Here is a 16,229-nt window from a genome sequence, read left to right as displayed (position 1 = left end):
TTCTTTATTTTTTGGAAGAGTCTAAAATAAAATTAAGTAGTCAAGGAGTTTATGTCACAGCTTAGTTTTTAAATGGCTGAGTTAAGGGAGAGATTTTCAAGTCTCAGTGTGAGATATTCTTCTTCTTCTTCTTTTTTTTTTGAAACGGAGTTTCACTTCTGTTGCCCAGGCTGGAGTGCAATGGCATGATCTCGGCTCACAGCAACCTCCGCCTTGTGGGTTCAAGCAATTCTCCTGCCTCAGCCTCCCAAGTAGCTGGGATTACAGGCATGTGCCACCACGCCAGGCTAATTTTGTGTTTTTGGTAGAGACGGGGATTCTCCATGTTGGTCAGGCTGGTCTCGAACTCCCGACCTCAGGTGATCCGCCTGCCTCGGCCTCCCAAAGTGCTGGGATTACAGGCGTGAACCATTGTGCCGGGCCGATATTCTTCATTTTCCTCATAATAGAAAATGTTTGTATCATGTCCTAGCAGATCTTGAGAATGTTTTTTTCCCTCAGGACTTTTCCTGTGTCACATCCCTGTACCAGAGCAGGCCTCAGTAGCTACCACTCCTCTTGGGTCAGCTTCAGTGCTGCATCCTTGAATGCAATGAATGCCTCTTTCCTGGCTCACTGGAGCCTGTTGCCATTTTTCTGCTTTCCCTAGAGCAGTGGTCCCTGAACTTTTTGGCACCAGGGACTGGTTATGTGGAAGACAGTTTCTCCACAGGAACTGGGCAGTAGCGGGGTGGGTGGGATGGTTTCTGGATGAAACTGTGCCACCTCAGATCAGGCATTAGATTCACAAATGGAGGTGTGCAACCTAGATCCGTTGCATGCGCAGTTCACAATAAGGTTCGCACTCCTGAGACTAATGCTGCCACTGATCTGACAGGAGGCAGAGCTCAGGCAGTAAAGCTCGCTTGCCTGCTGCTCACCTCCTGCTGTGCAGCCAGTTCCTAGCAGGCCACTGACTGCTACTGGTCCACAGCCTGGGGCTTGAGGACCCCTGCCCTAGAGAAGGGCACAGTCTCATAAAGCAGATCCTAAGACTAAAGACTCATTCTGCTGCTGGGTCACTGCATAAACTGAAGACACCTACTTGTTACCTTTTAGGCATAGCATTTATCTTTTCCTGTTAGGTTCTCTTTTTTTTTTTTTTTTTTTTTTGAGATGGAGCCTCTCTCTGTCACCTAGGCTGTTGTGCAGTGGCATGATCTGGGCTCACTGCAACCTCCGCCTCCCAGGTTCAAACGATTCTCATGCCTCTAGCCTCCCCAGTAGCTGGGACTACAGGCGTGCATCAGCTAATTTTTGTATTTTTAGTAGAGACGGGGGTTTCACCATGTTGGCCAGGCTGGTCCTGAACTCCCAACCTCAGGTGATCCCCCCCACCTTGGCCTCCCAAATGGCTGGGATTACAGGTGTGAGCCACCACACCTGGCCAGGCTCTCTTTCTTAATCCTTATCTTGGATACATAATTTAGCTACTCTTGGGGAAATGTGCCAAATGAGGATTTGGTGCCAGTCTTATTGACCACTGACCAGTAAAAATGAGTGCCAAGCTTTACACAACAGCAAACTGAAGCAGAAAGGGCTCCCCTCTTGCCTTTTTTTTTGTGTTTTGTTTTTTTTAAATAAAAGACCATTTTTTAGAACAGTTTTGGGCTTACAGCAAAATTGGCTGAAACAAAATACTCCTAATTTCTCTCTTCCATCCCCTGTATTGTTGCCATCATTCATTTAAAATCACTGACTACATTGTTGCTGTTACTATTTTGAACAAACTGTTACCTGTTAGCTCAATTAAGAATAAGAAAAGGCCAGGTGCGGTGACTCATGCCTGTAATCCCAGCACTTTGGGAGGCCAAGGCGGGTGGATCACCTGAGGTCAGGAGTTTGAGACCAGCCTGGCCAACATGGTGAAACCCTGTCTCTACCAAAAATACAAAAAATTAGCCTGGCATGGTGGTGCGTGCCTGTAATCCCAGCTACTCCGGAGACTGAGGCAGGAGAATCGCTTGAACCTGGCGGGTGGAGGTTGCAGTGAGGTGAGATTGTGCCATTGTACTCCAGCCTGGGCAACGAGAGTACAACTCTTGTCTCAATTAAAAAAAAAAAAAATTAAGGAAAATAAGTTTTTATTTTACCTTCACTTATTCCTTCTCTAATGCTGTTACTTTCTTTTTGTAGATCTATTTTTGACCTATATTATTTTTCTTCCTGAAGAACTACTTTTAACATTTCTTAAAAGGCAGGTCTACTGGTAACAAATCCCTCAATTTTTGTTGGTCTTGAGAAAGTCTTTAGTTCTCCTTTACTTTTTAAGGATAATTTTGCAGGGTAGAGAATTCCAGGCTAGTAGTTTTTTCTTTTTCCTTTCTCTTGAATTTTAAAATATTTCACTCTATTCTCTATTTGCTTGTATGGTTTATGAGGATAAGTTGGATGTAATCCTGCTCTTCTACAAGTAAGGTGTTTTTTCTTGCTAAAGATTTAATTTTCTTTTCATTTTCTGCAGTTTGAATATGATATGCCAAGGTGTAGGTGGTGGTTTGTTTTGTTTTGCCTTTTCCCGCTTGTTCTCTGAGCTGACTAGATCTGTGGTTTGCTGTCTGACATTAGTTTGTGTGGAATTCTGTCATTACTGCTTCAAATATTTTCTCTTTCTGTATTCTCATTATGTGTATGTTGTACCTTTTGTATAATAGTTGTCCCACAATTCTTATTGTTTTTAAAAATATATATTATAAAAATATGAACGCTTCATGAATTTGCATGTCATCCTTGCGCAGGGGCCATGCTGATCTTCTGTAAATTGTTCCAGTGTTAGTGTATGTGCTGCTGAATTGAATGCAGTTCTTAGATATCTGTTCCCTTTTTTTTGGTCTTTTTTAAAAATTTGCTTTTCAGCTTTGGAAGTTTCTATTGACATATTCTCAAGCTCAGATTCCTCAGCCATGTACAGTATACTAATGAACCCATCAAAGGCGTTCTTCATTTATGTTACAGTGTTTTTGGTCTCCAGCATTTCTCTTTGATTTTTCCCCTTGCTTACATTATCAGTCTGTTCTTCCATGTTGTCTGTTTTTTCCCATTAGCATCCTTAGCATATTAATCATAGTTGCTTTAAATTCTTTTCTGTTTATTGCAATATTCTTGCCATATTTGAATCTGGTTTGATACTTGCTCTGTCTCTTCAAACTGCTTTTTTGTCTTTTAGTATGCCTTGTAAGTTTTTGTTGAAAGCCGGATATGACATATCAGATAAAAGAAATTGTGATATATAGGCCTTTTGTAATGTGATGGTAAGCTGTGGGGAGAGAAAAAATATTCTGTAGTTCAATGACTATATTTCAGTTGTTTAGTCAGCCATTGCCCTGGGCTGTGAGCTTCGCAAGTGCTTCTCAGTTCCTTTCATCCCCTTAGGTGGGACAGAATGGTTAGAGGAGGCTGGAGGTAAGTATTTCTCTTCTGTGTAGACTGCGAGAGGGAGGTGGAGCGGGATATTTTCCTTCCCCCAAGTTGGTTAGGCTATAGTAAGATGGATTTTCTTGAGGGCAGACCTTACCAGAACTATAGCTTTACAAGAACTCTCCTTGCACAGGCAGCAGTGGGTATTTTTCTCGGGTCTCTCTCTTTTTTTTTTTTTTTTTTTTTTTTTTTGAGACACAGTCTTGCTCTGTCGCCTAGGTTGGAGTGCAATGGTGTGATCTCGGCTCAGTGCAACCTCTGCCTCCTGGGTTCAAGTGATTCTCCTGCTTCTGCCTCCTGAGTAGCTGGGATTACAGGTGTCCTCCAGGATGCTCAGCTAATTTTTGTATTTTTATTAGAGATGGGGTTTTACTATGTTGGTCCAGCTGGTCTCAAACTCCTGACCTCAAGTGATCCACCTGCCTCGGCCTCTCAAAGTGCTGGGATTACAGGAGTGAGCCACCGCAGTGGCTCGGATCTTTACTGTGAGAACCTGGTAGAGCTCCTGGAGGTAAAACTAAAAAAAGTGTCCCTAGAGTTTTTAACTTTCAGATTTGTCCATACTAAGCCTCCAGCAAGTCATCAGTTGCAATTTAGGTTTTCCTACTCGGGTGCTGGCTCCTGTAGAGAGGTTTTTGTCCATGGATTTCTGCTTTGATAAATTATGATCCTTTGTATCACCTTGTCTGTCTATCCAAATGTTGGGGCAGTGGTTTGCCCTGTGAACCTTACTTCTCTGATGGATCTAAGAAGAGTTGTTGATCTTTGTTGTTGTTGTCATTTAGCTTTTTATCACTATTAGGATAGAGTGACGATTTCCAAGCTTCTTCCCCACCGCGCCCACCCTGGCCAGATGGAGTCTTGCTTTGTCGCCCAGGCTGGAGTGCAGTGGTGTGATTTTGGCTCACTGCATCCTCCCATCCTCCACCCACTGGGTTCAAGTGATTCGCCTGCCTCAGCCTCCCAAGTAGCTGGGATTACAGGTGCCTGCCACCACAACTGGCTAATTTTTGTATTTTTAGTAGAGATGGGGTTTCACCATGTTAGTCAGGCTGGTCTAGAACTCCCGACCTCAGGTGATCTGCTTGCCTGGACCTCCTAAAGTGCTGGGATTACAGGTGTGAGCCACCGCCCCCGGCCATTCAGAGGGTTTTAATTTGGATTCAGGCAGGCATCCAGGGAATGGGTATGTTCTTACCTTATTTATATCCTTGGTCTTAGTCTAGTTCCCTGTGTGTTGGTATTGCGCTACTGATACTGTTATTTATTATGAAAGACAGTGTACCTGCAGTAAGCTGATACTGTTCAGTGGACTGGACTGATTTTGTTTAAAAATCCTTATAGCAAGACTGAGCTGGGTAAGTGAACCCATAACATATCAGTTTATATATAGGAAGTTTGAAGTGGATGTGAAAGCAGTATAATGAATTCATAACTGTTTTCAAGCTTTCATTAATTTATTTTTGATAGACACATAAGTGATAGAGAACGTGGTTGTAAAATAAAGATATGAAATCTGTTTTTTATATAAATAAATTTAACATTTTTCTTTTGAAGCCTAATCATGAGCAGACAACTGTTAGTAATCTGAAAGTGAAGTTTTCTGAAATGAGTCTCCTAGAGATTGTGGGGGAAAAAAAAAGTGGTATGTGCATGGAGATAAGCCTGCAAGCATGTAGATTCTGCACTCTGTTTGGTAGAATTGAAGATGACTGTGGAAATATGTATACAAATATGTAGAAGATGAGAAACACAGGAAAAAAGCATACTACACAGATGTCAAAACCCATAGCACTTTATAGCAGAAAGCGTGGACCTTAATGAATACAAATTTTAAAAGACTATCTTTTAGGAGGCTGGGGGATTCCAGGATGGAATGCAGATTGAGACAGAGAATCTAATTGTATTAGAGATGTATAAAACAACCTCATTGAAGTGGGTGATGGGGGAAAACTGTTGATCTAATTAATTTTGGAGATGCATAGTGCCTGTAATACTAAAGGCAAAAAGCACTGCACATATTCTCTACTTGTAGTGTACATTAGTTGATAATATTGCTTCATTTAAAGGTATAGTTAACAATTCTGATACTGCAATTCTGATACCTCTAGTAATGTATACTAGAGTTAAATAGTTAAGTATAAGTGGATGGTGGATTGTGGGAGCCAGATTTCTCACTGTTGGAATGGAAAGTTACAAGCAAGGAGAAGGAGGCTAGAGTGGTCCATGTGGTAAAGGATTAGAATTGGAGACATCAGTGTTTAGTCCATGTTTAGCTTAATATATACAGTGTACATTTTAAGTAAGGTTAGTTGATTAACCTTAAAACAATGAAAAATAATCTCAGCCTTGGAATTTATACACATTAAAAATTAAGATAGGAGTAGTAGAAAAGTATAATTAATATTTTTAGCATTTGATTTAAAAAATACTGTAGGATTTGTCAGATCTCACAGACTGGGGGAGGGTCCTAGGCCCATACCTATGTATTACCAGTCATATTGTTGAATGGCCCTCAAGATGAAAGATTGTATTGATAAAAACAAGTGCAAATTCCTTCATCATAAGAGTAGTGGTTGTATTTTACAGTATTTGTAATGTTATGTAAATTATTGTTTAAATATGTGTGGCATGGTTCTACCTTAGCCATCATTCCCAAGGGGAAACACAGCAACAGGGTTTCAGTGTAGCTAATACTTGTACCTAATTTTCTGTTAAACACTTGGTTTGTGGCAAGACTTGTAGGATGTTCATTTCCCAGTCATTCTGGGAGGCTCAGATAAATGACCATCACATGCATCTAAATGGTTGGGGAAAATTCAGGTCTTAGGTCTTCTTTTTTTTTTTTTTCTGATGAAATGAAGAACTTGAGTGAAATAATTAGGGAGGTATTTCTTAAAATCCTTGGAGCATCTTTATAATTGTTATTATTCTTAACTAATGGCCTGTGTGGAGGTTACTACATAGTCTGGGAGGATAATTTAAAATATTTTATTTTGGTGTTGGACTGTGTCATCTATAATTTTGGCTTCAGAGAATAGAGTAAAATATGATTGAGATTTAATTGGTGGTTTTTCTGAATTGATGTAGGAGTGGTTTGCTAAATGCTTTATATACTTATCCTAGAAATATTCGTTAGTGTTGTTTTTAGGATTGTATATATAACTTTTACTACTATACATTTACTATGTATTTTTGGTGTTACAAAGACTAATGTAAGGAAAGATAATATTTTGGTTTTATTCTCTTATTACAGTGCAGATTCCGATTCTGTAGATCTAGGATGGAGCTTGATTGGTTCATGGACCACACTTTTGTCATAAGTATATATATATATAGGAAAAAACATAGTATATATAGGGTTTGGTACTCTTCAGTTTCAGGCATCCACTGCGGGTCTTGGAATGTTGGAATGTTCCCCCCGCAAGAATGGAATCTTTCTTTATTTTATTTTATTTATTATTTTTTTTTTGAGACGGAGTCTTGCTCTGTCGCCCAGGCTGGAGTGTAATGGCCTGATCTTGGCTCACTGCAACCTCTGCCTCCTGGGTTCAAGCAATTCTCTTGCCTCAGCCTACCGAGTAGTTGGGATTACAGGCACCCACCACAACAACTGGCTAATTTTTTTGTATTTTTAGTAGAGATGGGGTTTCACCATGTTGGTCAGGCTGGTCTTGAACTCCTGACCTCAGGTGATCCACCCGCCTCAACCTCCCAAAGTGCTGGGATTACAGGCGTGAGCCACCGCACCCCGCCGTAATCTTTCTTTATATATATATATATATAGGGTTATCGCTATAAATATATAAAATTGGGTGCCAAAAGCTTGAAAGGTTATAGAGGAAATTTGAAAATCTACTTTTATTCTCACAGATGTGTGTATTTTTACTTAGTAAAATTTACTGCTTAGTAAAATTTAGGCAGTAATTGTGAACTTTTCAAATCCCCCTTCTCAATTTGTAGAGCTTTTGAAGGAAATGTGAAAAGCCATTGTGTGAGAAGGAATTTTAGTTGTTGCTTTGTTCCCCTATATGGTCTTGCACAGTGGAAGGGTATAAGTACATAAAGCATTTAGCAAATCACTCCTAGATCAATTCAGAAAAACCACCAATTAAATCTCAGTCATATTTTACTCTATTCTCTGAAGCCAAAATTATAGATGACACAGTCCAACACCATCCTCCCAGACTATGTGGTAACCTCCACACAGGCGAGTACCAACTGGGGCTTAATGATTAGCTGATATTTAGGGTCAGTGGTTAATGAGTTAAATACATTAACACCAGCTGTGCAAGAATAGAATGCTATGGATAAACAGGTGCTTGAGAATATTATGTTCCTCTTCACTGGTTCTAAGCCCTGTGTGAGTGCATTAGAGTTCCTTGGGAAGCTGTTAAAAAAATACTGATTTCCTGAGTTTGAGCCCAGACCAATTGAATCAGAATCTCTGATGAAAGAACGCACATAATGGATATTTTTAAATAAGTTTCTTAGGTCATTCTCAAGTGCTGCCAGGGTTGAAATTTTTTGCTGTAGGTATTTCATGATGTTGCTGATGCTGTTGACGCTGTTATTTTGTGTGTGTGTGTCAGAGAGGGAAGAGGGGGAGGTGCACAGTCTAAGAAACATGCTAAAGCAACAATCCTAGTTTCTTAATATCCAAGAACTGGTTATCTTGTGATCATTATGTATTGATGACTATTGGGTTTTGAAGTTATGAAGGCATGGGTAAACCAAACTGTTCAATTGGGTTTTCTCTTATACTTCATTGTTTATGGTGATATAAATACAAAAGTCTAATGTTAAGTTGGCTTTTGCATCTGTAATAGTTCCTTTTATATTAGTTTGCATCAAGATATTGTTTTAAATGTGTGTACAGAAAGAAGGGTCAGGATGTGATTTAGCTGACAATTTTCTGCTAACCAGTCTCACGAATATTGACATTGGTTCTTAAGGAGAGAGAGGTCATAGTAGATTGTGGGAAGAACTGTGAGACTTTGCAAACATGCCACTTGTAGAAGGTAGGGAGTTCTAAGATACGAGACTTTGTCAGAGCAAGGGTTGAAGTTACTTTATCTAAACTTTAAAGTGGTGCTTGGGATGTCGTTGTGATTTAAGAATATGTGTTAGGCTGGGCGTGGTGGCTCATGCCTGTAATCCCAGCACTTTGGGAGACTGAGGTGGGTGGATCACTTTAGCTCAGGAGTTTGAGACCAGCCTGGGCAATGTGGTGAAACCCTGTGTCTACTAAAAATAGAAAAAATTAACCGGGTGTGGTGGCGCACTCCTGTGCTCCCATTTACTCAGGAGGCTGAGGTGGGAGGATTGCTTGAGCCCAGGAGGTGGAGGTTGCAGTGAGCTGAGATTGTACCACCGCATTGTAGCCTGGGTGTTGGAGTGAGACCTTGTCTCAAAAAAAAAAAAAAAAAAAAGAAAATATGCGTTAGTGTTCATAGTCTTAAATAATAGAAATCCCTCTACTTTAATCGTAAATGGCTTTGTGATTAAAGAGGATATTGGGCTACTCATAGAATTTCCTAAAGGGTAGAAGAACCAGTCTTGTGCAGGAACAATGCTACGTACTATACTGCAGAGCTGGTCCAGTGAAGGCATCACTGTTAGGTGACATGTTCACACTATTTGTACTTTCTCTGACATAAGGTGACAGATACTCCCAAAACTGTTGTCAGTGTTCCCTTTTAAAACTGGATGAAGGAAGAATTTTTTTTTTTTTTTTTTGAGACAGGTTCTCGCTCTATTGTCCAGGCCGGAATGTGGTGGCACGATCTCAGCTCACTGCAACCTCTGCCTCCTGAGTTCAAGTGATTCTCCTGCCTCAGCCTCCCTAGTAGCTGGGACTGCAGGCGTGTGCCACCATACCCGGTTAATTTTTGTATTTTTAGTAGAGACAGGGTTTTACCACGTTGGCCTGGCTGGTCTCGAACTCCTGACCTCAGGTGATCCGCCCGCCTCAGCCTCCCAAAGTGCTGGGATTACAGGCGTGAACCACCGTGCCCAGCTCGAAGAATTAATTAATTCAAACTGGAGTAAATTAGCTGTTGCTATTGCCTTCAACCTCACCAGAATGGATTGCTTATGGGGCTTGCTTCTGTCACTGCTTTCTCTTTGACCTCTGCATCCTCCATCTTTTGTTGATTCAGTTTTTCAAAGTTGGGGTTGGTTTGTCTGACTGGAAAAGCTCAGGACTTACACGTAACCCTGTCCCAGTTAGGAGAGAGATGTGGAAAGCAAATACCTGGTTTTCAGTTTCTTTAGTTTTAGGGCAAGGTTCTGCCTGATAAAGTGAAGAATTCTCCAAACAGGAAAGTGGATTCGATAAAGCTGGGGAGCTCCCTCCAATGCCGTATATCCATGAAAGAACATTTTGTGAATGAAAGGGAATGGTTACAGGGTTTGTGGATATCTTTGCTGTGATTTGAGTCTTGTTTGTATTTTTTTTCCCTTTCTAATGTTGAAAAATGAATGAGGTGCAATGGTAGATATAAAAGTGGAGGACAGTTGGCCTGACGGGGTGGCTCACGCCTGTAATCCCAGCACTTTGGGAGGCTGAGGCAGGCAGATCACGAGGTCAAGAGACCGATACCACCCTGGCCAACATGGGAAACCTCATCTCTACTAAAAATACAAAAATTAGCTGGGCGTGGTGGTGGGCGCCTATAGTCCCAGCTACTCGGGAGGCTGAGGCAGGAGAATCGTTTGAACCCGGGTGGTGGAGGTTGCAGTGAGCCGAGATGGTGCCACTGCACTCCAGCCTGGGCGACAGAGTGAGACTGTCTCGAAAAACAAACGAACAAAAACCAAAAAGGGGTAGACAGTTAAGAGTATAAAATTTGTAACTAAAGTGGGCCCTACAAAGTAATCTGTTGTTATTTAATTTAATTTAATTTTATTTTATTTGAGATGGAGCCTTGCTCTGTTGCTCAGGCTGGAGTGCAGTGGTGCAATCTCGGCTCGCTGCAACCTTTGCCTCCCGGGTTCAAGCGATTCTCCTGCCTCAGCCTCCTGAGTAGCTGGGATTACAGGCGTGTGCCACCACGCCTGGCTAATTTTTGTATTTTTAGTAGAGACGGGGTTTCACCATGTTGATCAGGCTGGTCTCGAGCTCCTGACCTCGTGACCTGCCTGCCTCAGCCTCCCAAAGTGCTGGGATTATAGGCATGAGCCACCGCGCCCAGCCTCCTTTATTTTATTAAAGAATTAAGGAAATACTTCAAATATATCAATATCTGGTTGCTGCTTTCCAGATTACAAAATCAAAGCCCATCTATTTTAGGTGACTTGCCTGAAACTAGAAAATAGCAGATCCGTGATAAATGAGGTATTTCCTTTAATTATTTTTACTCTGTCTTTACTCATGCTTAAAACTTGGGAGAGAGGAATACATATATGAAACAATCACAAGACAACCCTAAGGAAGCACATAAGTAAAAGAGAGTGATGAGATCCAGTTGCTGAATGAATTAATAAAGAATTGAAAGTGAATTGATTAGGGAAGCTTTCTTTATGGTAATGACTTTGAACCGACCTATAGGCTCTGGAATGAGAAAAGGAAAAGGCATTTCAAAGGAAGAAAAATTACCTTTATTACCTTTATTGAGGTAATAAAGAAGTTATGTATGGAGGCCAGTAATTGATTAGAGAATAGGATTCATATGTTGTGGTCATGTGGTTTTTGGGGTTGATCATTTGGTAGTGGTCCTTACATATCTGGTTTAGAGTTTGAATTTGCCTCCTCTGGAGTTCCTATAGCTTAAAAAAATTTGGATATAATTCACATGCCATAAAATTCATTTTTTTTGGATATATACAATTCAGTGATTTTTAAGCATAGTCATGAAGTGGCACAGCCCTCACCACTGTCTAATTTCAGAGTATTTTCATCACCCGGTAATTAAACTCTGAGTAAACCCACTAACAGTCTCTCCTCATTGTCCCCTTCTCCTAGCTCCTGGCAACCATGAATCTACTTCCTATCATTATAGATTTGCCTATTTTGGACAATTCATATACGTGGAATCATTCAATATATAGCCGTTTGTGCCTGGTTTCAAGGTTCTTTCATGTTGTAGCATGTGCCAGTACTTCATTCCTTTTGATGGCTGAATTCTGCATAGAAGTACCACATTTTGTTTATTCACTCATCAATTGATGGACACTTTGTTTACATGTTTTAGCTGTTATGAATGATTTTGCTATGAACATTTGTGTACAGGTTTTTGTGTAGACAGATGTTTTTAATTTTCGTGGGTATCTAGGAGTGGAATTGCTGGGTCATATGGTCACTCCGTTTAAGTTTTTTTTAATGAAATACCAAATTGTGGGGTTTTTTTGAGATGGAGTTTCGCTCTTGTGGCCCAGGCTGGAGTGCAATGGCGCGATCTCGGCTCACTGCAACCTCCGCCACCCGGGTTCAAGCAATTTTCCTGCGTCAGCCTCCTGAGTAGCTGGGATTACAGGTGCCCACCATCACTCCTCGCTAATTTTGGTATTTTTAGTAGAGATGGAGTTTCACCATGTTGGCCAGGCTGGTCTCAAACTCCTGACCTCAGGTGATCCACCTGCCTCGGCCTCCCAAAGTGCTGGGATTACAGGCATGAGCAACCACACCCAGCCCCACATTGTTTTTTAAACTTGCTCTACCATTTTTATATTTCCACCAGCAGTGTATGAGGGTTTCAGTTTCTCTATTTCCTGCAATATTTGTTATTCTTTGTCTCTTTCTGGTTTTTTTGTTTTTTAAAGAGATGGGGGTATTACTCTGTCACTTGGGTTGGAGTACAGTGGCATGGTCATAGCTTACTGCAGCCTCAAACTCCTGGGCTCAAGTGATCCTCCCTACTCAGCCTTCTTAGTAGCTGGGATTACAGGTGTGAGCCTCTGTGCCTGGCCCTCTCTCCTTTTTTAAAAAGTTATAACCATCTAGTGGGTGTATAGGCATATCTTATTGAGGTTTTGATTTACATTTCCTTACTGACCGATGTTGAACATGTTCTGTGCTTTGACAACTTGTAAATCTTGATTTGTGAAATACCTATTTTAAAATTGTATTATTATTATTGAGAGAGGGTCTTGGTCTGTTCCCCAACCTGGAATGCAGTGCATGATCATGGCTCATTGCAGCCTCAACTCCCTGGGCTCAAGTGATTCTCCCATTTTAGCCTCCTGAGTAGCTGGGACCGTAGGTGGGTGACCACACGAGGCAAATTTTTAAATTTTTTTGGTAAAGATGGGGGTTCTCACTATGTTGTCCGGGCTGGTCTTGAACTCCTGGACTCAAGTGGTCCTCCCACTTTGGCCTTCCCAGTTGCTGGGACTACAGGTGTGAACCACTATGCCTGGTAAGTCCTTTTATTATTGAGTTCTAAGAGCTCTTTATATATTCTGGAAACCAGACCTTTGTCAGACATACGATTTGCAAATACTGATTTCCTGTTCTGTGGGTTGCCTTTTCACTTTCTTTGTGGTATCTCTTGAAACACACGTACAATGGAGTTTTGGGATGAAGTCTGATCTGTTTTTTTCTTTTGTTGCTTATGGTTTTAGTGTTATATCTGTGAAACCATTCTTTTAATTCTGGATCATGAATATTTACTCATTGTCTTCTAAGAGTTTTATGGTCTTAGCTTTTACAATCAGGTCTTTATCCTTTTTGAATTAATTTCTGTATGTCCTGTAGAGGTCCAGCTTCATTGTTTTGCATGTGGATACCCAGTGATCCCAGCACCATTTGTTGAACAGACTGTTTTTCCCCACTGAACTGTCTTCACATCCTCATTGAAAGTCAATCGACCATAAATATAAGGGTTTATTTTTGGATTTTCATTTCTTTTTCATTTATCTAGATGTCTGCCCTTATACTAGTATCACACTGTCTTGATTACTGTGGCTTTGTAGTATGTTTAGCAATAGGGAAATCTGAGTCCCTATAGCTTTTAAAGCTAAGAGTGTCTCATAAAGCAGTGGTCCCTTACCTTTTTGGCACCAGGGACTAGTTTCATGGAAGACAGTTTTTCCACGGACTGGGCTGGAGGGATGGTTTCAGTATAACTTAAGCACATTACCTTTATTGTGTACCTTATTTCTATTATTATTACATTGTGATGTATGATGAAATAATTATATAACTCACCATAATGTAGAATCAGTAGGCACCCTGAGTTTTTTTCCTGCAACTAGATGGTCTCATCTAGGGGTGATGGGAAACAGTGACAGATCATAAGGCATTAGATTCTAATAAGGAGCACGCAACCTAGATCCCTCACAATGTGCAGTTCACAATAGGGTTTATGCTCCTGTGAGAATCTAATACCTCCACTGATCTGACAGTTGCGGAGCTCAGGCGGTAATATGAACGATAGGGAGTGGCTGTAAATACAGATGAAACTTTGCTCACTTGCCTGTTGCTCACCTCCTGCTGTGTGACCTGGTTCCTAAAAGGCCATGAACTGGTAGTGGTCTCTGGCCTGGAGGTTGGGGACCCCAGTCATAAAGGATTTGTGTTTACATGATACTGTATTTTATAAAAGGCAGTCTGGTAGCAATAGGCAGGATACTAGAGCCGTGAGAAATGAGGAACCAAAAGCAGAGAAACAAATTAGAAAGGCTCTTATATGTCATGCTAAGAAGTTTGGGATTCATGCTGAAAGTAAAGAAATTACATAATCCCAGATTGCAGAGGGAGGGAGAGGGTGTGTGGGAGGGGATGTGGTGGTAATATAATCATTAATTTCAGAATATTATGGAAAATGGCCTTAAGGGTAGGGGACGGGAAGTCTGGAAAGAGGCTGTTTGGATTATCCATTAGTTTTATTGGGGCTTGAGAAAACAATCTTTAACAAGGCTTTTTTTTTTTTTTTTTTTTTTTTTTTGTACAGAGAGAAGACTACATCCAAGAAAACCCTGTAACAAAATATCAGAATTTGTGAACAACTGTCATTCTACCTAACGGTTGCAGAAACTAAAAATCCTGAGTCATTCTAGCCCCCCACCTCCTCACTCCTCACATTCAATCAGTTACCAATTCGTGTTTATTCTGCCTTCTAAGTAGCTCTTGGATTTGTCTTCTTCTCAAATACTATTTACATTGTTTTCAGGCCCTCATATTTTTCAGCTGAATAAAAAGTATAATTGGCTATATTATTATCATTTTTTAAAACTTCAAATTTAAGGCCGGGTGCGGTGGCTGACGCCTGTAATCCCAGCACTTTGGGAGGCCGAGGCGGGCGGATCACGAGGTCAGGAGCGGGCGGATCACGAGGTCAGGAGATCGAGACCACGGTGAAACCCCGTCTCTACTAAAAATACAAAAAATTAGCTGGGCGTGGTAGCCTGTAGTCCCAGCTACTCGGAGAGGCTGAGGCAGGAGAATGGCGTGAACCCGGGAGGCGGAGCTTGCAGTGAGCCGAGATTGCGCCACTGCACTCTAGCCTGGGCGACAGAGTGAGACTCTGTCTCCAAAAAAAAAAAAAAAAACTTCAAATTTAAATCATTATAAAACAATGTTGCATTATGGCCATTGTGGGTAACAAAGTCACTTTGAAATGTGCTGGAAGATCCAGGACATTCAGAAATCTAATAGATTTTTGCTTATGATAGATAGAGGGGTCTCCAAATCTTTCTCTCTTCTCCCTGTTTGTGTGTTTCTGTGGGTGGATTTAATTAAGAAAGAAGAAAGTGAAGTAAAAGGCTGTTTCAGCGAATAGGACCAGAGGAGAGGTGTAGAAGACCATAACTGCTTTGAAAATTTTGAAAAAGATGAAGCAGGCCGGGCGCAGTGGCTCACGCTTATAATCCCAGCACTTTGGGAGGCCGAGGCGGGCGGATCATGAGGTCAGGAGATCGAGACCACGGTGAAACCCCACCTCTACTAAAAATACAAAAAATCAGCCGGGCGTGGTGGCGGGCGCCTGTAGTCCCAGCTACTCGGAGAGGCTGAGGCAGGAGAATGGCGTGAAACCGGGAGGCGGAGCTTGCAGTGAGCCGAGATTGCGCCACTGCACTCCAGCGTGGGCGACAGAGCGAGACTCCGTCTCAAAAAAAAAAAAAAAAAAAAAAAGATGAAGCAATTAGGCAGATACATTAGTCTTAGTCTGTCACACAAATAGATTCTTTTTTTTTTTTTTTTTTTTTTGAGACAGTTTCCCTCTTGTCACCCAGGCTACAGTGCAGTGGCCCCATCTTGGCTCACTGCAACCTCTGCCTTCTGGGTTCAAGTGATTCTCCTGCCTCAACTTCCCAGGTAGCTGGGATTACAGGTGCTCACCACCATGCCTGGCTAATTTTTGTATTTTTAGTAGAGATGGGGTTTCACTGTGTTAGCCAGGCTGGTCTCGAACTCCTGACCTCAGGTGATCCTCCCACCTCGGCCTCCGAAAGTGTTGGGATTACAGGCATGAGCCACCACGCCTGGCCACAAATAGATTCTTAAAAGAAAACTCTGATCTTTAATACCTGAAAACACTGTCTACTGAAATCTTAAATCTTAGTCCTTGGCCAGGCGCGGTGGCTCACGCCTGTAATCCCAGCACTTTGGGAGGCCGAGGCTGGCGGATCACCTGAGGTCAGAAGTTTGAGACCATCCTGGCCAACATGTGAGGCTGAGGCAGGAGGATTGCTTGAACTCAGGAGGCGGAGGTTGCAGTGAGCCGAGATTGCGCTATTGCACTCCAGCTTGGGCAACAAGAGCGAAACTGTCTCAAAAAATACATAACATAACGTAACATCACATCACATCATAACATAAATAAAATAAA

At 41.5% G+C, this 16,229-nt stretch overlaps 1 protein-coding gene and 1 non-coding gene across 2 annotated transcripts in view; one reads left to right on the top strand and one right to left on the bottom strand.

Annotated features, from left to right (window-relative positions):
• LRP6 (LDL receptor related protein 6) overlaps window positions 1–16,229 on the top strand; it is a 156,287-nt gene that overhangs the window by 38,265 nt on the left and 101,793 nt on the right. The gene's annotated exons all lie outside the window — the stretch shown is intronic.
• LOC116473946 (U6 spliceosomal RNA) lies at window positions 2,733–2,839 on the bottom strand. Its single transcript, XR_004249507.1, has one exon. It is a non-coding gene; the product is annotated as a U6 spliceosomal RNA (small nuclear RNA).

Source organism: Hylobates moloch, unplaced genomic scaffold (assembly GCF_009828535.3).
Source record: "Hylobates moloch isolate HMO894 unplaced genomic scaffold, HMol_V3 SCAFFOLD_8, whole genome shotgun sequence".
Classification (NCBI taxonomy): domain Eukaryota; kingdom Metazoa; phylum Chordata; class Mammalia; order Primates; family Hylobatidae; genus Hylobates; species Hylobates moloch.
This window is presented reverse-complemented; position numbering and strand designations above follow the sequence as displayed.